At 36.8% G+C, this 23,720-nt stretch overlaps 1 pseudogene across 1 annotated transcript; it reads right to left on the minus strand.

Annotated features, from left to right (window-relative positions):
• Positions 1 to 405: 405 nt before the first annotated feature.
• LOC308430452 (arginine--tRNA ligase, cytoplasmic-like) lies at positions 406 to 23,011 on the minus strand (annotated as a pseudogene). The gene is made up of 4 exons: positions 22,992 to 23,011; positions 22,142 to 22,256; positions 19,657 to 19,696; positions 406 to 2,053 (listed from the first exon to the last, which is right to left on the minus strand). The product of its transcript is annotated as an arginine--tRNA ligase, cytoplasmic-like (transcript).
• Between the last annotated feature and the right edge of the window lie 709 nt (positions 23,012 to 23,720).

Here is a 23,720-nt window from a genome sequence, read left to right on the forward strand (position 1 = left end):
CATCTCTGAAATATAGTACTTTTTATTCTTCTATCCTTCCTCTTCTCATAGCTACTCAAAGAGGATCCACATTTAGCTAAATCCAAAATTGTAAGTTTAACCATTAGAGTTCATCTTCTGTCTTATCAAATTATATACCTGAAAACTTCGCCATTGTTATACTTTGTGAAAACAGTCAACAGTTTTTCTAGTTGCACCAATTGGGACAGTGGCCTTGTCTTATATGACTGCTTTAACACTAGGCACTCTGACACACACACACACACACACACACACACACACACACACACACACACACATATATATATAGTTATTTTATTCAAAATGTTTTAGTAAGGTCACCTTCTCAACATCATTAATCACTAATTTAGTGACCACTTATTATTTATTTATCTGTTTATTTATTTATTTATTTATTTTTGTGAAAATTTCTTCACTAATTTTGTGTCCACATGGTTTCAAAAGCAAACGTAAAAATCGTCCCCAGGCTAAGGATCGCATCCTTTGGACGGGTTTTATCCCCAGTATGTCTAACCCCTTGGCCATGACAGTAGCTACTGCTTCACGCAGAAGCATTCGCCACATGTTAACTATCAATACTTTCCCAGTCTGCTGGTCTTTCTCCATACAGTAGCAGCTATCGTAGAACTCCATGAAAGTGTTTGCCAGCTCATAAATGTAACCACAGAGAGTGTGGAGAAACAGGTCGTATAAGATCTTCTGCAGGATCTCAGGCAACCGTGAAATGCACCGGCCCAGTTTCCACTCGTTCTCATGGTCCAGAATGATTTTGGTTTCCCGAGCAGCTCTCTGCAGCATTTTCTCATCAATATTGGCCAGGCGCGCAATAGACCTGATTCTGGTGAAGGCATACAGTAGGTAAGCAGCCGTGTTCCCTTTGTCATTCCGCATCTTGTCAAAGGAGAAGATGTAGTCATTGAGGCGATTATGAGAAAGGTCGGCATATTTGATGCAGTGATATGCAATGGATTTCTGAGCTGCTTTCAACTCCTCCTCAGTTAAAACCTTGTCTCTCTCTTTCTCCTTTAGCTTATCCATGGACCGTTTCAGTCCTTCTTCCAGCAGGTCCATAAGGCACACAGTCTCACAGGAACGTGTTAAATTTCTTTTTGTCTTCTCGTAGGACCCCACCAAATCGAACGTGGGCCACTCGAGTTACTTTAGGGTCATACCAACCAATTATCTGAGCAGCAGCAAATATTGTTTGGAAGTGTGTAGCTTGTCCCTTGTCCACCACATAAATGATCTTATTTGCTTTTTCTTCAAATAGTCTCTGTTTGATGGCAGCCAGGTCTGATGTGTCATAAGCATAGCCCCCATCCAATTTCACTATTGACAGCAGCACAGAACACCCAGTCACAGACACAAGCTTTCTGCCATCATCCACTTGCACAAAACCTTTATCTTCAAATTCCTTTACAATATCCTTCATCCTGTCTTATAGAAGGATTCTCCTCTTTCTATTAAAGTGATGTCCAATGCATCATAGATTTTACTAAACTCTTCTCTGGAGACCTCACAGATGAGATTCCAGGCTTTCATGATATCTGGGCTTTTACTCTGCAGCAAAACGACACACTGATAGGCTCACTGCTTAAACTCCTCCTCAGCATCAAACCTCTTCTTAGATTCCGTATAAAAGGCCTGAAGATCCCCAACAAGAGCTGAAACTGTCAGATCATATGGAAGTTTATCTTGCAGGTGGGCAATGAGCATGCCAAACTGGGTTCCCCAATCTCCTACATGGTTTAACCTTAGCACATTGGATACTGCAAATTCAAAGAGGCGTCTCATACTTTCTCCTATGATGGTTGACCTGAGGTGGGCAACATGCATCTCTTTAGCTATTTTGGGAGAGGAAAAGTCAATTATAACCTTTTCATTCTCTCCAAGCACAGGCAGTTGAACTCTGTCCACGAGGAGATTGGTTAACAGTTCTGACACAGAGTCTTTCCCAGGTGTACCTTAATGAAACCAAGACCCGCAATTTCAACCTTGTCAATATCATCATTGCTCGGCCGGGCATGGTCATCTCACTAGATGCTGAGAACTCATTTGACAAAATTCAACACCCCTTCATGTTAAAAGCCCTGGAAAGAACAGGAATCCAAAGTCCATACCTAAACATAATAAAAGCAATATACAGCAAACCAAAAGCCAACATCAAACTTGACAGTGGGAAACTTGATGCAATTCAACAAAAATCAGAGACACGACAAGGCTGCCCACTCTCCCCTTACCTATTCTACACAGTACTAGAAGTCCTGGCTGCAGCAGTTAGACAGCAAAAGGAAATCAAGGAAGAAGTAAAATCATCACTTTTTGCAGATGACATGATAGTGTACTTAAGTGACCCCACAGACTCCACCAGAGAACTCCTAAACCTGATAAACAAGTTCAGCAAAGTGGCTGGATACAAAATTAACTCAAACAAATCAGTAGCCTTCCTATACTCAAAGGACAAACATGTGGAGAAAGAAATTAGGGAAAAGGTACCCTTCACAATAGTCACAAAAACTATGAAATACCTTGGTGAGACTCTAACTAAGCAAGTGAAGGACCTGTATGACAAGAACTTTAAACCTCTAAAAAAGGAAATCGAGGAAGATCTCAGAAAATGGAAAGATCTCCGATGCTCATGGATTGGAAAGATCAACATTTTAAAAATGGCCATCCTACCAAAAGCAATCTACAGATTCAGTGCAATCCCCATCAAAATTCCAACCCAGTTCTTCATGGAATTGGAAAGATCAATGTGCAATTTCATATGGAATAACAAAAGACCTAGAATAGGGAAATCCATCCTCAACAACAAAAAAACATCTGTGGGAATCACTATCCCTGACCTCAAGCTATATTACAAGGCAATGTGCTGAAAACTGCATGGTACTGGTACAGAAATAGGCATGTGGATCAATGGAATAGAATAGAAGATCCAGAAATGAGCCCTCACGTATATGGTCACCTTATTTTTGACAAAGGAACTATAAACATTCAATGGAAAAAGGACAGCCTATTCAACAAATGGTGTTGGTCCAACTGGCACTCAGCATGCAGAAGAATGAAAACAGACCCTTTCTTATCTCCTTGTACAAAGCTCCAGTGTAAGAGGATCAAAGATCTCCACATTAAACCAGATAAACTGAAACTATTAGATGAGAAAGTAGGGAATGCATTAGAACACATAGGCACAGGAGAAAATTTTCTGAACAAAACACCACTGGCTCAAGTTCTAAGGTCAAAGATTAGCAAATGGGACTTAATGTGATTGCAAAGTTTCTGTAAGGCTAAGGACATTGTCAAGAAGATAAAATGGCAGCCAAAAGAATGGGAAAGGATCTTTACCATCTCTACATCTGATAGAGGCCTAATATCCAAGGTATACAAAGAACTCAAAAAGCTAGATACCAGAGAATCAAACAACCCTATTAAAAAATGGGGTACAGAGCTAAACAAAATGTTCTCAATTGAGGAATGTGGAATGGCTGAGAAACATCTAAGGAAGTCCTTGACATCCTTAGCCATCAGGGAAATGCAAATCAAAACAACCCTGAGATTCCACCTTACACAAGATCCAAAACTCAGATGACAGCAGATGTTGGTGGGGTTGTTGAGAAAGAAGAACACTTCTCCACTGTTGGTGGGGTTGTAAACTGATACAACCACTCTGGAAATCAGTCTGTCGATTCCTCAGAAATTTGGACATAGTACTACCTGAAGATCCAGCTATACCACTTCTGGGCATATACCGTAGAGACACTCCAATATACAACAAAGATACATGCACTACAATGTTCATAGCAGCTCTATTTATAATAGCCAGAAGCTGGAAATACCCGAGATGTCCTTCAGTAGGTGAATGGATACAAAAAATGTGGTACATTTACACAATGGAGTACTACTCAGCTATCAGAAAGAATGACTTAACCAAATTTTAAGAATATGGTTGCATCTAGAGAATATCATCCAGAGTGAGATAACCCAGTCACAAAAGAACAGATATAATATGCAGTCACTGATAGTGGAATGTTAACCCCAGAGGCTTGGACTGCCCCATAAACAACTCACACACTGTGTGAAGTTCAAGAAAAAATCAAAACAATACAAAACAAACAAAAAAATTATGCTCAATCCTTACACACCAAGAAAACGTTGACTAATTCCGGGTTACATCCTGTTTTACATGTACTTTTTGCGCATTGTAACTAGTAAGACCTTAATGCATAATATCAATCCTTCAAATAAATAAAATAAAATAAAAATACCAAGCACTGACAAAAATATATTTGTATACATTTATGCAAAAATGTTTAAAATTTTTTTCTTTTATCTTTTTTTAAAATAAAGTTAAAAAAAGAATAAAAAGAAAAAATATGTATACATACACAGATGTATACATACATACTTACAGACAAACTCACATGTAATATATACTTATAGACGTAAGCACACACACACACACACACACACACACACACACACACACACACACATACATACATATTCCAAATTTGTTTCTATAAATTCAGGTACTTGCAGGAAGTCTTTGTCTGTTCCATTAAGGCAGCATATCCATACTTGGAGAATCCTCCCCTGGTTGTAACACCAAGTCAACAGCCCAAGTTTGGAGACTATCAACATAACAGTGCCATGGATGCTAAAAGCAAAGGAACAGAAAGTGAGGCCTAGAGAGACCACTTATTTTTTACTTAATATTTACATCATGAGGATGAATACATTGGCTAGAGGTGCACATATGCATCGTGCAAGTGTAGTGTCCATGGAGGCCAGAAGTAAATGTGGGTCCTTATTAAATAAAATTCTCACATTATGATCCACCATGTAAATTCAAATGGATTCCCTGAAAGATAAGTAAATTCTTTTTATTGCTGAGCCATCTTGGCTTTCCCAGTGACTATTAGAAAATCAAATTTTGTTGAAAATGTGTACCTTTACTCAGTTTTTCCGGTCCAAAATTCTATGACCTGGGCTTCCAAACTATTTAGGGTCCATCTGCCATATACTTACAAATAGAAACTTGTCACCTCCCGCAGCTGTCCAGTGATAGGTACTTAACCTTTACTCCTTCCACATAATAATTTCAGTAATTGTCTCACTTCAGATGATAGGATTTTTCTACTTGACAATATAATCATACAACAAATCTGAGGGTTCCAGGTTAATGTGTATAATCAGTTTGACAAATTCTGTTGTCACTAAGCAATAATGCATGGAAAATAAATATACTTTGAGAATAAGGAGGCAAGTTACTATTTTTTCATTGACTGCAATGCATTCATCATGTAAAACTTTCTCTATTATAAATGGTTTAAATATATTATTAAAATAAAATTGAATTTTCATTATTGATATATGAATACACTTGAAGCAAATATATAGTACTGTTGATTCCCAAATAAATTAGAATATCAAATTTTGCAGCCACCTGAGCCATCAGGATTACCTCTCCTATTGATGCCATACAATGCCATCTTTTGATACATATGCAGGTGGGGTCATGGGTCCCTCCATGTGTACTCTTTGGTTGCTTACAGAGTCATGGCCCAATTTATAGAAATGTATGGTTCACAGTGTGCTCCATCCTTCAATATCACAATCAAAACACTGCCCACAGATATGTCTGAAAGTCAATTTGATAGGGGCAAGGCTTCAGTATCATTTTCCTCTTTCCAGGTGACAGTAATTTGTATTAAGTTGACAATGAAAATTAATAATCAAGATAATGAACAATTAATTAAAAACTAGGCAGTAACACAAAAGAGTAGAGGGACATTATGAACATAAACTTCTACAGTAGTAATATGAAATCAATCCAGTTGTACACATAATTTGAGTTTGAGATGTATAAAAGCTAAAAACATGAAAGCAATAGAATGAGAAGCTCTATTGATTGATAAGAAAAAGATGCTTTTATATGTATTAATAAAAAATGCAGATAGATATGTCACTAGATAGGTCACGATATTCATTTCTAAATGAATAAATGTATCAAACATAAATTTAGTCAAAGGCATTTCAAAATATACATACATTTCTATTGCTTAAGATTCATTGTCTTTATTTTCTATATGAGTGCTTTTCTGGTAAATGTTCATGTATATCACATGTATGCCTACTCCCTAAAGGAATTGGAAGAAGTTGTTTTATTCCTCAGGACTGGAATTAAAGACTATTTTAAGACTTAATACGGATGCTATGAGCTAAAATTCAATCTTCTGGAGTAATAATACATATTCTTTTGTGTTAGTCCATTTTAGACCCTGAAAATATCTAACAATATTTTTTAGAAAATAATTCAGTACAATTGAATCATACCATTATGTTTAAAAGACCATTTTAGAAAAACAAATTCATCTTGTGATGCACAATCTACTGCAATTAAGATCTGCACTTTACTACGCTGGCCAACAGCTCAGCCTGTTTCCCTGGAGGACTGATGCCATTAGGAACTACAAGTTCTACCTGTTGTAACAAAGGTTTGCTACTACCCAGAACTACCAGGACAGTAAACAAAAGAGACAATCAGATGGTTAAAGGCCAGCACAAAATCACAATCAACAAAAGCCAGGACAATGTTGTACTATTAGGACATAGTTCTTCTTTTACAGCAAGCCCTGGAAATCCTAACACACATTAAATCACTTCTTATGAAGATGATGAAGGTCTTTGAAAGGGTAAAAATTAAATTTTTAAAAAAATTAGGAAAGTACAGTAAAACAAGTAAAAGAAATGAATAAAACTATGTAAGACATAAATATGGAAATAGAAGCAAAATAATAATAATAGAGATAGACAATTCCAGAAATTAAAAATCTAGGAAAGAGAACAAGAAATACAGACATTAACATCCCTAACAAAATACAAGAGATAAAAGTGAAAATCTCAGGCATAGAAGATAGGGCAGAAGAAATTGATACATTGGTCAAAGAAAATGTAAAATCTAAAATATTTCTAACATAAAACATACAAGAAATTTGGGGCACTGTGAAATAAATCTAATAATGACAGGAATAAAATAAGGAGAGTATTGTCAGAGTAAAGGCCCAGAAAATTTCTTTAATAAAATTATACAATTAAATTTTTCTAGCATAAAGACAGGTGTAAACATACATGAAGTATACAGAACATCAAATAGCTTGAACCATAAAAGAAAATCATTCTGCCACATAATATTTAATATATTAAATGTTTAAAAAAAAAGAAAGAATATTTAAAACTCCAAGGGAAAGAGACCAAGTTACATATTAAGAGACACCTATTGAAATTACACAGAACTTCTCAACAGAGACTCTAAAATTCAGAAAGGCCTGGGTAGATGTTTTACTGACCCTAAGTAACTAGGGATGTTGACCGAGAAAAGTACCCATCAAAACTTTCAGTTACTATCGATGAAGAAACTAAGATATTCGATAAAAAATGTAAATAACAGTTTTTCACTAATTCTGCCCTACAGAGGCTGCTAGTAGCAAAGCTCCAGCACAAGAAAATAACTAACACCAAGAAAACAAAATTAATTAAAGATTTCACAGCAAAATCCAAAGAACACAAACAAATACAAACACACACACAGTGAGAGAAAGAGACAGGGAGACAGAGAGACAGAGACAGAGAGATAGAGACAGAGAGACAGAATCAGAGACACAGAGAGAGACAGAGAGACAGAGACAGAGAGACAGATACAGAGAGACAGAGACAAAGAGACAGAGACATAGAGAGACAGAGACACTAATATGGAAATAACAGAATCTACCCAGTATTGGTGATCATTATCTCTCAATAATCATGGACTTAATACACCAATAAAAATCTACAAGCTTATTGACAGGATATTTGAATAGGATCCATGATTCTGGTGCATATAAAAAACACGGCTCAGCAACAAATATAGATACTTCCTCACAACAATGTATTAGAAAAAGGTTATTCAAACAAATGGACCCAAGAAACAAGCTGTAGTAGTCATTCTACTAATATCTAATAAAATAGACTTGTATGTGAAAATAGTCAAAAGATCCAGGGAAGGACTTGCCATGTCCATCAAAAGAAATGTCCCTGAGGATATGTCAACTCTGAACATCTATGTCCCAAATGCAAGAGTGCTCACATTTATAATTGAAATATTGCTAACGCTCAACTCATGAGTAGTGGGAAACTTTAATAACCAACTTGCAACTGAGACACAGGTCATCAAACTAGAAAATAAGGAGATAAATAATGAAACTGACAGAAGTTATGGATCACATGAATCCGACAGAAATCTAAAAAGTATTGCACCCCCAAAATAATATACTTTCTTCTCTGTAACTCATGGAACCTTCTACAAAGTAACCATGCTCACTATCACAAAACAGGCCTTGAAAACACAAGATGATTGAAATACCACTTGCACTTATTAGATCAGTTAAAACTGGACTTCACAAACAAAAGAAGACCTACTAACTCATGAAAACTGACCAAGTTTCTACTCCATGGTGACTAGTTCAGAGAAGAAATTAAGAAAAAAATAATTGTAAACTCTAGATTCAATGAACATGAATACACAGAATATTCAAACTTATGGAATACAAGGAAAACAGTGTTAAAAAGAAAGCTCATAGCACTATGGGCCTTCATAATGAAATTATAGAGATCACATACCAAAAATGTAAAAGTATACCAGAAGTTCTAGAAAACAAAAAAAGGAACCAAAAAAACCCAGGAGAAGAAGTCAGCAGAAAATTTAATGATGTTTCAGTCCTTCTTAGAAAAGGAAACAAAATACTCACAGGAGGAAATACAGAGACAAACCGTGGAGCAGGGACTGAAGAAAAGGCCTTCCAGAGACTGCCCCACCTGGTAATCCATCCCTTGCAGTAACCAAAACTATATACTATTGGGGATGACCAAAAGTGCCTGCTGAGAGGAACCTGATATAGCTGTCTACTGAGAGGCTCTGCCACAGTCTGACAAATACAGATGTAGATGATCCCAGCCAATTATTAGACTAAGAACAGGGTCCCCAGTGGAGCAGTTAGATTAAAAAAAAAAAAAAAAAACTAAAGGAGCTGAGGGGCTTTTAAACAGCACATGAAGAAAAACAATATCAAACAACCAGAACCCCCAGAGATCCCAGGAACTAAACTACAAACTAAAGAGTACACATGGAAGGACCCAGAGCTCCAGCCATATAAGTAAGAGAGCATGGCCTTATTTGAAATCAATGGAAAGAAAGTCTGTTGGTGCTGTGAAGGTTCTAGTGTAGGGGAATGCAAGGGCAGAGAGGTAGAAGTATCAGTAAGGGAGAATCCTCATAGAAGCCGAGGGAGAAGGAATAACATAGTGGGTTTGATGAAGAAGACAAAAGCATCCAGTGGAAAAAAAGAATTTTCAACAAATGGGTCTAGTTCAGTTGGGGTCAGCATGTAGAAGTATATACATTGATGCATACTTATCACTTTGTACAAAACGCATGTTCAAGTGGTTCAAGGACTTACAGTTAAATCCAGATAAACTAAAACTAATAGACGAGAAACTGGGAAAGAACATTCAACATATGAGCACAGGGGAAATATTGGTGAACAGAACACCAATGGCTCAGCCAATAAGATCAACAATAGACAAACAAAATCTCCTTAAATTGAAAAGTTTCTGTAAGGCACAGCACACTGTCAATAGACAAAATAGCAACCTACAGGTTGGAAAAAGATTTTTATTAACCCTACATCTGAAAGAGGTTTAATATCCAATATTTACAAAGAACTCAAAAAGTTAGACTACAGAGAAACAAATAACCTTAATAAAAATGGAATACAGAGCAAAACGAAGAATTATCAACTGAGGAATCTCAAATAGCCAAGAAGCACTTAATGAAATGGTCAACATCCTTAGTCATCAGGGAAATGCAAATCACAACAACCATGAGGTTCTACTTAACACCAATCAGAATGGCAAAGATCAAAAACTCAGTTGGCAGTAGATGTTAGTATTTAGAGAAAGAGCTACACCCCTCTATTGCTTGTAAGATTGCAAGCTGGTACAAGCAGTCTATAAATCAGTCTGGTGCTCCCTCAGACCTGAGGACCCAGCTATACCACAACATTATATATACCCAAAAGATGTTCCAGTATATAAAAAGGACACATGTTCCACTATGAACCTAGCAGCCTTATTTATAATAGCAAGTAGCTGGAAACAACCCAGATGTCCATCAATGGAATGGATACAGAAGATGTGGTATGTTTACACAGTGGTTACTAATCAGCTATTGAAAACAATAACTTAATTGAATTCTTAGGTAAATGAATGAAACTAGAAAATATCATCCTGAGTGCAGTAATCTAGTCACAAAAGAACACACATGGTATGCACACACTGATAAGTGGATATTAGGCAAAATGTTTGCAGTACCCACAATATAACTAATAGACCATTTGCATCTCAAGAATAAAGACCAATGTGTGGATATTTAAAACCTACTTAGAAGGTGGAACAGAATAATTACTGGAAGTAAAGGGAGGAAGGGACCCATGAGGGTGAGAGGAGAGGAAGGAATAAGGGGGCAGAATCAGTTGTGGGAAAAGACAGGAAAATACAGAGGGTCAGAAAGTTGAATGAAGGTGTGTAGAATCAGGGGTTGGGAACCTGGATAAGCTACTAGAAAGTCCCAGATGCCAGGAAAGCATGAGGTTTCCAGGATGCAACAGATATAATATTAACTGAAATGCCGAACAAATAGGGGATAGAACTTGTAGAGACCATATCCAATGGTTAGTCATGGCACTGGGTTGAGGCATGGGGAAATGTACCCATCTCAGAATTATTAAATCAGAATTGCTCCTGTATAAAGGAAATGAGGGGATAGAGAATGTAGAAGAGACTGAAGAAAAGGCTATCCAAAGACCCATTTCCAGACCACAAACCCAGATACTATTGCTGATGCCAAGAAGCACTTGCTGACAGGAGCATAACATAGCTTATCCCAGAAAGGTGCTATCAGATCCTGACCAATACAGATGGGGATGCCTTGAACCAATGTAAATGACTGAACTTGGGGCATCCCAATATAGGAATTTAGGAAAGTAGTGAAGGATCTGAAGTGATTTGCATCATCATGGGAAGAATAACTCACCAAGCATACACAGAGTTCCCCGTGACTAAACTATCCACCAATGTGTACACATCGAGAGACCCATGGCTTCAACTGTATATGTAGCAGAGGATTGCCTTATTTGGGATCAATGGGAGGGAAGTCCTTGGCCCAGTGAAGGCTTGATGCCCCAGCATGAAGAAATGAGAGGGCAAAAAGGCAGGAGTGAAAGGATGAGTGGGGGGGCACATTTATAGAAGCAGGGGTTAAGGTGATGGTATAGTGGGTTTATAAAGGGGAAATCAAGAAGCAGAATAACATTTGAAATGTAAATAAATAAAATAACAAATAAAAATATTTAAAATTTTTGTTCATTTATACAAAAAATAAATAGACTAAGAAAAAAAATGATGAAAACCACACCCTTCATGACAGCCACTAATTATATAAAATATATGTTGTCACTTTACCAAGTAAGTGAAAGGCCTATGGGACAAGAACTTCAAATCTGTGAATAAAGATTTTGACAAAAATATCAAGAGTTGGAAATATCTTCTTTGCTCCTATATTAGTAGGGTTGACATAGAAAAATGGACATATTACCAAAAGTAATCGATATAGTGAATGCAGTTCCCATCAAAATTCCAACACAATTCTTTACAGACATCAAAAGAACATATATCAATAGGAAAAAAAAAAAAAAAAAAAAACAAAAATTTCAGGGTAGCTGAGACTTGGTATATGTTAACAGGAGTTCTGAATATATAACTATTCTTAGCTTCATGTTTTAGTAAAGAACAATAACAATAAAAACACTATGGTATTGGCACAGAAACAGACAAGTTTATCAACAGAATAGAATAAAAAAATCAGAAATAAACAAACACACACACGTATGGGCAGTTGTTTTTTGACAAAGAAGCCAAAAATCATACAATGGTAAAAAAGAAAACATAATAAAAGCAATATACAGCAAACCAACAGCCAACATCAAACTTAATGGCGAGAAACTTGAAGCAATCCCACTAAAATCAGGGACTCGACAAGGCTGCCCACTCTCCCCCTACCTATTCAACATAGTACTGGAAGTCCTGGCTGGAGCACTTAGACAGTAAAAGGAGATCAAGGGGATAAAAATCGGAAAGGAAGAGATAAAAACATCACTCTTTGCCGATGACATGATAGTGCACTTGAGTGACCCCAAAAATTCCACCAGAGAACTCCTACAGCTGATAAACAAGTTCAGCAAAGTGGCCAGATAAAAAATTAACTCAAACAAATCAGTAGCCTTCCTATACTCAAAGGACAAACATGTGGAGAAAGAAATTAGGGAAAAGGTACCCTTCACAATCGTCACAAAAACTATGAAATACCTTGGTGTGACTCTAACTAAGCAAGTGAAGGACCTGTATGACAAGAACTTCAAACCTCTAAAGAAAGAAATTGAGGAGGATCTCAGAAAATGGAAATATCTCCCATGCTCATGGATTGGAAAAATCAACATCTTAAAAATGGCCATCCTACCAAAAGCAATCTACAGATTCCATGCAATCCCCATCAAAATTCCAACCCAGTTCTTCATGGAATTGGAAAGATCAATATGCAATTTCATATGGAATAACAAAAGACCTAGAATAGCGAAATCCATCCTCAACAACAAAAAAACATCTGCGGGAATCACTATCCCTGACCTCAAGCTATATTACAAGGCAATTGTGCTGAAAACTGCATGGTACTGGTACAGAAATAGGCATGTGGATCAATGGAATAGAATAGAATATCCAGAAATGAGCCCTCATGTATATGGTCACCTGATTTTTGACAAAGGAGCAGTAAACATTCAATGGAAAAAGGACAGCCTATTCAACAAATGGTGCTGGTCTAACTGGCACTCAGCATGCAGAAGAATGAAAATAGACCCTTTCTTATCTCCTTGTACAAAGCTCAAGTGTAAGTGGATCAATGATCTCCACATTAAACCAGATACACTGAAACTATTAGATGAGAAAGTAGGGAAAACCTTAGAACACATAGGCACAGGAGAAAATTTCCTGAACAAAACACCAATGGCTCAAGCTCTAAGGTCAAAGATTAACAAATGGGACTTAATGAGATTGCAAAGTTTCTGTAAGGCTAAGGACATCGTCAAGAAAACAAAACGGCAACCAACAGAATGGGAAAAGATCTTTACCAACACCACATTAGATAGAGGCCTAATATCCAAAGAACTCAAATAGCTAGACACCAGAGAATCAAATAACCCTTTCAAAAAATGGGGTACAGAGCTAAACAAAACGTTTTCAGTTGAGGAACACCGAATGGCTGAGAAACATCTGAGGAAGTGCTCTACATCCTTAGCCATCAGGGAAATGCAAATCAAAACAACCCTGAGATACCACCTCAAACCAGTCAGATTGGCCAAGATCCAAAACTCAGATGACAGCAGATGCTGGCGAGGTTGCGGAGAAAGAGGAACACTTCTCCACTGTTGGTGGGGTTGCAAGCTCATACAACCACTTTGGAAATCTGTCTGGAGATACCTCAGAAAATTGGATATAGTACTACCTGAAGACCCAGCTATTCCACTTCTGGGCATATACCCCAGAGACACTTTAATACACAACAAAGATATATGCACCACAATGTTCATAGCGGCTCTATTTATAATAGCCAGAAGCTGCAAGGAGCCCAGATGTCCTTCAGAAGATGAATGGATACAAAAATTGTGGTACATTTATACAATGGAATACTACTCAGCCACCAGAAACAATGATTTAACCAAATTCTTAAGAAAATGGCTGCATCTAGAGAATATCATCCTGAGTGAGATAACCCAGTCACAAAAGAACAGACATAATATGCAGTCTCTGATAGTGGGATGCTAACCCCAGAGGCTTGCACTCCCCCAGAAACAACTCACAGACTGTATGAAGTCCAAGAAATAAAGAAAACAAAACAAAACAAAAAATATTTACAAAACAAGAAAACTTTAACTATTTCCATGTTACATTTTGTTTTACATGTACTTTAGCTCATTGTAGCTATTAAGTTTTTAAGGCATACTATCAAACCTTGAAAAATAATCAAGTACTGACTAAAAAATATATTCATATTGTTTTATGTAAAAATTATCTTAAAATCTGAAAAAAAAGTACTGACAAAAATGTATAATTTTAAGCAAAAATGTTTAAAATCTGTACATTTATGTTTGTGTTGTAAAATAAAGTTGTTTTTTAAAAAAAACATGACCTGGATATATTGCTTTGTCACTTTAAAAAAAGAAAAGAAAACCTCTTCAACAAATGGAACAAGTCCAATTAGATAACTCCTGGTATTAGAATGAAATAGATTTGTGTTCATCACCCCTTACAAAACTCATGGTCAAATGGATTGATGCCCTCAACATAAAATTGGATACACAAAATCCAATAGAAGAGACAGCAGGAAATAGTCTTGAACTTATTGGTACAGGAGACAATTTTTTGAACAGGACATTGATGGTTTTAGCCCTAAGGTCAACAGGTAATAAATGTGACCTCATGGAACTCTAAATCTTCTGTAAAGGCAAAGGGCATTGCTATTTGGACAAAATAGCATACTACAGATTTGAAAAGGATCTTCACAAGTCCTACATCCAGCAGGAAGATAAGATCCAACATACATAAAGAATTTAAAAGATAAGCACCAACAAACCAAATAACCCAATTAAACCTGGAGTGCCAAGCCTGCAGATAGGAGCCAAGTATAACTGTACTTTGAGATGCTTTACCCAACACCTGACTACACATATGTAGAGGCACATATCCAAAACTTGGACACAGCGTGAGGAATCATGTACAAGACTGATGGAAAGATTAATGGCTCACTGGGCACAGGGACACTGCAGGAAGGCCAACATAGTGAAATAATCTGGACCTTTGAATGCTCTCAGAGATTAAAGCACCAACCAAAGATCATTTGTATGATGGAACCAAGACCGCTGCACATATGTAGTAGATTTTTAGCTTGGTCTTTATGTGGGTCCCTAGTATGGGAGTTGTGGGGGCTGTCTTTAAAGTTGTTGCCTGTCTGTGGATTCCACTCTCCTAACTGAGCTGCTTTGTCTGCTTTCATTGGGAGAGGATGGGCCCACCTACCCATGCAGATGTTCCATGATTGGGTGATTCCAGGGGCATGAATGTTCTTCCCTTTCAGAGAAGAGGGTTATAAGGAAGATGGGAGGATTGGTGAAGAACTATGGGAGGGGAAATCTGGAAGAGGGATAGGGATCGGCATATAATATGAATGAAAATAATTTAATGGGAAAATAAAGATGAAATAGAAAAAAAGGAAATCAAATTTGTTTTTCTCCTCATCAGAACATAGTGATAAATATGTCATCTGTGCTTCATGTTTATGCACTATTTTGTATGAGTATGACTTAAATTTAGATAAAGTGAGTGTAAAAGTATATAAATAATTCTGAATAGGAAGAGCAAGAAGAAAAAAACAATAAAATATAAAAAATTGAAAGAAGCAAGAGGATTAGGGGAGAAGGAAGAAAATCCAAAAGAGAGATAAGAAGTGTGGAAATAGAAAAGCCAAAGTATAGTGATAAATACATATAAAATATCTTAAAGTATTCATTTCTTTCAAGAATTCCCATGAAATTATTTTTAAAATTCGGTTGATGCAGAATAAAAAAAATAAAAGGTTTTTTTGTTGCATGTAGATTTTTGCTGCACTGCTTTAAAGTCTGGGAATAAACCATGCTACCAGACCCTTCCAGGAGATAATTGGATCTGCAAATGCAAAACACAGAAACACCCACTGCTCAATTTCACCCTACTTCTTGATTTACCTGCTGGGCATCTCAAATCTGCTGTGTCAAGTATGCCATTCCCATTACTCTTAGCTCATCATCTCTCAACTTGCCCTAGCTTCAGGTGCTCAGGTACCTTTTAGTCTCATCTCTACACTGGAGCCTCCCACTGGGGGAAGCAGCCTGTGGTCACCCTGCCCAAGATCTCACATGGTTGGTTGTATTTTTGCCCATAGAAGCATGGTGGAAATCTTTACTCTCTTTTCTGCTAGCTTGCTTGTGGAGACCGAGAAGCCTCTTTTATTCTACATAGCTCAGTGACTGCTAGCATCTTTATCAAGCTGTTGTGAGGACCGGACACACATGCAGCAGAGGACTGGCCTCAATGAGAGGAGAAGCACCTAACTCTTGAGAGATTGAGGTCCCAAGGAGTGGGGAGGTCTGGTGGGGTGAGGGAGGGAATGCGTACATACTATCAGATAATGGAAGAGGAATGGGAAGAAGAAAAATCAAAGGGCAAACTGGGAGCAGGATATATACTGGCCTGTAAACAAAGATTAAAGAATAATAATAATTAGTCAAAACAAAAAAGAGAACCAATTAGGGAACAGGACCATAGCATCAAACTTATCCCCTACAGATTTTAATGAGGTAAAATATTTGAGCTTTTTTAATGTGGTACATAAACTAGTTAGTAATAAGTTACATAAAAATTTCCAGGATTACAAATTGGTAAAATTGCACATAATCTTAACAAGGGTATCAGATAAGAAAAAAATTTAAATTCAATTTTACATCATTATAATTATACATGCTGTACCTAAAACAACTTAAATATAATGTCATCAAAACTGAAGGAAACAAACTAAGTGAAAGAGTACGTGTAACAGCAGAGGAGAAGATATGGTCAATGCCCCACCATCATTTACTAGAGACAATATGAGAAGTTGGCATGAAACAAAACTTAGCTCTAATACAACATAGTTGTGAAGGTTCCTAAACAGACAAACATAATAAAGGGAACGGGCAGACTTTTAATAAAAATTGTACTACATAAGAAAAACAAAAACAAAAATAGAATGAGGGTTAGATTAGTACCACAGCTTTGATGAAAATATCTCTATACACCATGGTATTTATGTTTAAATAGATGGATTCTCACTATGAATATGAACAATCCAAGATTCGGAAAAGACCATCTACATAATATAAATTCAACAAAGCATTACAAACCCACAGAAGACAAATTTACTAAAAAACTAAATTCCATTAACCAAATTTGTCCAGAAAGCAAACGTAATATTATTTTTGCAATAAATGCAAAAAAACCCAAAACAAAACAAACAAACAAACAAAAACAGAACTCACAGAGATCTTGTTCTCTTTGCCATTTTGAAGCAATTATATTTTTCACTTTTATGTATGTTTATTCTTCTTTATGGAACATGTGCACATGAATTCATGTCTCCATTGAGTGTGTCAGATCTACTTGACCTGAAAAAACAGATGATTGTAAAAACCCAATGTGGATTCATGAGGACCTGGGGAACCTACGCATGATTTATACAGAGTCTTAAAGCCTGAGCTATTTCTCCTCCTCACAGAAATAATTCTAATGTATTTGAGTAAACAAAATTAACCTTATACTTTCTTTTTCTGCATGACTACATGCCATGCTAGGAGGTTAAAATATGTTTTGAATTCATATAAACATCTCCATTCTCTCATTGTAAGGCACAGTATGTGTAAGTGAAGCTAAAGGTTCTGTGTAGATTATAGATGATGTAATTTTTGTTCTTATTGTCTTTGCTTTTATACCATGCCTTTAACTTAAATAACTACACTTATAACATATATATTTTGAACATATGTAGATTTTTATATTTAAATCTACACTATTAAGTAAGTTTTTTGCATAGGTTGTAGCTTAGTAAACTATCAATTAAATATTTTGTTATTTTGAGAGCCTCAATATGTGGATTGGATTTGGTAATTTAGGTTACTCTGAAGGCTAATTTAATACAGGGTATGGAAGAGTGAATCTCAACCCAGCTTGGACTAGTGAATGAGCCATTATCCCAACGGGAAATAAAAAAAATAAAGGAACACAGAAGGAAAAAAGAAAATTCATGTGTTTGTAAGATATGCAACCAGTTGCTTTTTCATCAAGTGAAATGCTGCAATATGCTTATCCCCCATTATGCTTTTCTAAGAAGGTACTTCTGGAATGTTTTCTTGTATACCTGCTTTTAAGGTGACATTAATTATTTTTTCTTCTTAAGCTTCAACCGTATGTCATTAATACTCATTTTAGTTGGGCTTTAGCCGGCTCGTATTAAAGTATTGATTTCAGATGTTATCCTATTATCTTGCCAGATGGCAAGCCAGAGTGAAATCTCATCTTGGGAGCTTACAAAACGAAATAACCTATTTTCCAAAAATAGAAGATGGTTGCATGAGGATGCTCTTTATAAATGTTTAATTTCTAATGATGTGGAAAACAAATAGCAAAATAAATTTATAACATTGGAAATAAAGTGCCATAGACGCAGACCCGTGGAAGCTACATGCTGGAGTTGGATGAAATTACAACTAGTCTTAGCAAAAGTCTAAAGCGTACCTGGCTTTCTTTACCATAAAGAAAGAAATCAATTACTATGCAAAATTAAAGTGGTCTTTAGCTTGCTACTTTTATTTTCTGTGATATATGTAGTTTAATAAATTTTTCATAGGTGCTCAAAAATAAATATACAAATATGACCTAGGCTCGAATAAATTGAAAGAAGAAACAGGTAATGAATTTTTATTTACTGTAATATAAAAACTGTTCAATTAAAAGAATTGAACAGACCTATCAGCATAAGGGGATTTAAAACAACAAACACCTTAAGTGTTTGCAGTCACACAATCTGAGAACATATATTTGATTTTACTGTTTATGTCAAGTAGTAGAAGACATGAGAATCCACCCTGTAATGTATTTACACTCTGATAGATTGCACTAGCCACAGAAATTCCTAGCAGATGCCAGAAACGAGCTGCTTTGGTTAAACTAACCATCATCCCAGCTCATAGATAATATGTAATTCACACAAAATCTCAGGACTCCTATGCATTATTGGCTAATATTGTGATTGAATGTCTGCACATCGACTGTCACTGCTCTTCTGCTGCAAGGCTATTGCACAAATATAGTCAGTGTCTAAAAAGCACAAAGATGGCAACACAGTGAAACTCTATGGGGTAGTTGTAAACATGCATAGAGGGAAAGACATGGGGGCTCTACCTGTAATGGCACCAATATGTGGCAGCTGTTCTTGTTGTATCTGTCATAAGTGTTTTCCTCGTGAATACTCTAAAGCAAAAACTCTTTCTGGAAAGGTAGATAACAGAAGGATATTTCTATAACTTCATGAGAATCAAACTGAGGACTCTGAAAAATATACAGATGACCATGTTAATAATTAAAAAGTTAAAATAGAAAGAAGCATTTGAGGGAAGTATGGATCCATTTTTAAACACTATGCACACTAATATCATAATCAACTGGAGTATTTAAATGCTCTCTGAAATGCAATTACAGGAATTCCATGTCTGATCTTCCCACAGCCTTGTATTTACACTAGTTGCTTGGCTTATAATTGAGACAAACTTCTTGAAAATGGAGAGTTAAGGAAGCAAGTACATGTTTAGGTTCATGTTTGAAAGGACACAGTATACAGTAGAGGGAAAGACATGGGGGCTCTACCTGTAATGGCACCAATATGTGGCAGCTGTTCTTGTTGTATCTGTCATAAGGAGTCAAACAGAAATCAATGCTGAATTCAGATTACCGTATTTTTATTCAGGCCTAAACCTTAGACTTTGGGATTGTGATAATGGCTTAGGCAGGCCTTCCATTCACAGTTAAAACTCCATTCAAACACCAAAACTGACTAGAAAAGACATTTCTCTCTTAACTGATTCTAAGTCCAGTCAAGTAAACAATGAAAAATAACTATTTTTCTATGGTTCAGAATATTAGTCTCTTGAGAATTTTCTTCCAAGTTAAAAAAAATACAGATTCCCTTATAAGGAATTAATATTTTACTTGAGAGTTTTATAAATGAGGAAACTACGTTTTCATAAATGCTATAGTTCAAACTCCTCTTGCCTCTCCCATCTGCTTCTCAAATTCATAATATCCTTTTCTATAATTATTATTGTTACATACATACACATGTACCAGAAAGACTCCATTTCTCTTGATGTCATGTCCAGTTGTTTATTGTACTCACATAGATTATGCTGGTGACCAAGGATTAGAACTTGGAGGTGTCTCTCATGCCTGTGAACTGAATTTTCTGATTATTATTATTATTATTATTATTATTATTATTATTATTATTGCTAGTTTCCCTAAATTCAGACACTGGGTACTCAGAGGTTCAACCGGAATGGCCCCCTTTGGCTCATATATATGAATGGCTGGTTCTCAAATAAGTGAGAATTAGGAGGTGTGGCTTTGTTGGATTGGGTGTGTTCTTATAGGAGGAAGCGTCTATGGTGTTTGGCGTTAAGGTATCAAAATCTCGTGTCAGGACCAGGCTCACTTTCCCTTTCTGATTGTGGATTGGGTTGTAACTCTTAGTTAATGTATTAGCATCCCATCTGCCTATCACCACATTTATGATGTTATTAAGTAACCCTTTAAAACTGTAGCAAGGCCTCTGGTCTCCATCTGCGTTCCAGATCTAAGGCTCTCCACATACCCAAATCCTGCCCTGAGAGAGCTGGTCTCCCAGGAGTGCTGTCACTCCTAGACCCTCAGGCGAGAGCACCATCTTCACTCCACCAACTGTCCATAAAGGGAACTTCCGAGATCATAAAGGGCACAGGATACGTGGAGCTGACCAAGACAGGATGTTACAGTCTCCACCTGCATCCCGTAGCTAAGGCTGTCCACAGACTCCCTTACCCAAATCCTGCCCAAACAAAGCAGGTTTCCCAGGAGCTGTCATGCCTAAGCTCATAGAGACCACCACTTTAAAACTCCAGGACAGACTAAAGAAAAGGCCATCCAGAGAATGCCCTCCCAGGGGATCCATCCAGAGACTGCCCTCCCAGGGGATCCATCCCATATTCAGCCACCAATCTCAGATAATATTGCAGGTGCCAAAAAGTGCCTGCTAACAGGAGCGTGTTATAGCTGTCTCCAGAGAGCCTCTACCAGAGCCTGACAAATACAGAGGCTGGTGATCAGAGTCAACCATTGGATTGAGCATGAGGACCTTAAGAGAGGATTTAGTCAAAGGACTGAAGGAGCTGAAGGGGTTTGCAACCCCATAGGAAGAACAACAATAACCTCCAACCAGACCCTCCAGAGCTCCCAAGGACTAAACTACCAACTGAAGAATATACATGGAGGGACCCTTGTCTCCGGCTGCAAATGTAGCAGAGGATGGAACTCTCTGGCATCAGAGAAGCCATTAGTCCTGTGAAGGCTCTATTTCCCCACTGTATGGGAATGTCAGGGTGGTGAGGTTGGAGTGGGTGGGTGGGAAGGGTAGCATCCTCATCATAGTAGGGGGAGGTGCCATTAATAAGAGGGGTTCAGAGGGAAAATTAGGAAAGGGGATAATATTTGAAATGTAAATACATAAAAAACCCAATAAAAACCATAGAAAGGGTACAGTTAAATATTTTGTACTTAAAGTTATTTAGTCCTGTTGCTTTTTTCACAGCATTAGGGTAGTACCTAAAACACACATTTTCTGATGACTTAAAACATCTCATCCAACTCAGTACAGTCTCTTTGGAGCTATGCTGCTGTCTGTACCTCCAGACTTTCATGAATATGACCTGCAGAAATTCTCTGCATCTTCTACGGTTTGTAGATGCTAAATTCTCAAACTTTTACACTATAGAGATTCATTGAAACAATGTTCACAAAACAAACCCTAGGAGACCACTCATGTTAGATGAGTTTGTAGATGGAGCCTTTGGTCATCTTGTCCCAGCTGGCTGTGGCTGTTAGATATTATAGCTTCCAACCACATTTATGGAGAAATCTGAAAGGTTATAGAAAAAGACATATCTCATCTCTAAAATATGTCTACTGCCTGCTATTTGAAATAATTTGTTCCCAATAGCCATCAAGTGATTCAGTGGAAATATTAGCATTTTGCTAATTAGCTTTCTGTTTCTGTATAAAAAAGAACCAGAGGTAAACTGTTACTGGCAATGAATGATACCTTTGGCTTTAGCAGATCACACTGATGGTCACTTATTCTTACTGCTCTGGCTACTGTGATGGAGGAATGCATCATGACAGGAGGACCTATTGGGAGAATGTTCTCAGATTGTTGTCTGTGAAGCAAAAGAAACAGTTAAAATAAAAAATGTTTCCAAGACCACATTCAAAAGCATTTATCAAGCAATACAACTTTTTCATGCTAGTCCTCACATGGCAAAGAACTTAATGACTCCCACTGTCCAGTGACCAATTAATTGACAAAACCAAGCCTTGGGGAACCAGGAGAAACATTACATTGGCACTGCTGGGGAGTCAAATTGATCTCTCTCTCTCTCTCTCTCTCTCTCTCTCTCTCTCTCTCTCTCTCCTCTAAGGAGACAATTGGGAATGCTGTATGAGATTTGTGGATTTTTCTGAGTATTGCAGCCAAAAGGAATTTTATTTCCAAAAAATCATTGATCCCATAGGATTTTACTGCTCTTTATAAGAAAATTTCTACTCAAGATAAAAACTGTCAAAAGTGCCAGAGTCCTATATTAAAGCAATATGTGAATAAAATAGGTTTAATAATCCATGCAAGTTAGGATTTACAATAAGTCAGAATGCAAGAGAACAAACAATAATGGATTATCAGTGTTTGTTCTAATATTTTTTTAAATCTAAGTCAGGGGCTTCTACTGTGCCTTTGATAATTCAGTACTCACAAAACAGATACAAAAGGTTGACATTTATAATCAGCCTTAATTAAGACTAGAGGTGAAAAATATCTAGCTTTGTGCTATTGTGTCTACTTCTCTGCCAATTACCCTGAGATATGACTTGTTATATTCCATCTGGGCTGCTCTTACTCAGACTGGTCAATCCTCATGGCCAATCCTCACAATCATTTATCCCATGGCACCTACCTACTCTACTCTCCGCCTTCTCTTCCTGCCCTTGTGGTCCTGCTCAGATTAACTGTGAGTTTAACTAAATTAAAAATTTACATCCAGAAAAATTTGTGTGTGTGTGTACTGAAATATAACACAATTTTCTTCTGTGTAATTAAAGTGAAAAAGAAATTATTTAAAATGAAATATAATACAAAAAGGCATAGAGTAGATTATAAAGCAAGAAGGTTTATGGGTTCAGTAGACAATGAAAGAATAAGTCAAAGACAAACAGAGAGAAAGAGAGAGTGAGAAAGATAGATGGATAGATAAGGGGGATTATTTAATTTATTTTAACCATTGTCCTTGCTAAACTCTTTTTTGAAAATGAATGTGTGATAATAGTGCAATTGTGTAATGTGTTAAAGTGGTGTCTTGTTTCACACAAATCATTGAAGATGAAAATATTAGTTTTTCAGCATGCCCTCTCTCTCATCCAAGAAGCTGACTCTTTCTCACTACCATGCACAACAGATGGCTCTTCCAGAGTCAGATTCTCTGTTAGCTTATTTAATCATGTGGTCAAGTTTGGTTTTGTAGATTAATGACAGCTGTAATAGAATACTAATTTTAATTTTAAAAGGCTTAATGTAATCACATATTTCAGGTAAACTGGCTTGAGATAGCAGGATAACTATATGTTACCTG

Source organism: Micromys minutus (assembly GCF_963924665.1).
Source record: "Micromys minutus genome assembly, chromosome: 15".
Taxonomy (NCBI): domain Eukaryota; kingdom Metazoa; phylum Chordata; class Mammalia; order Rodentia; family Muridae; genus Micromys; species Micromys minutus.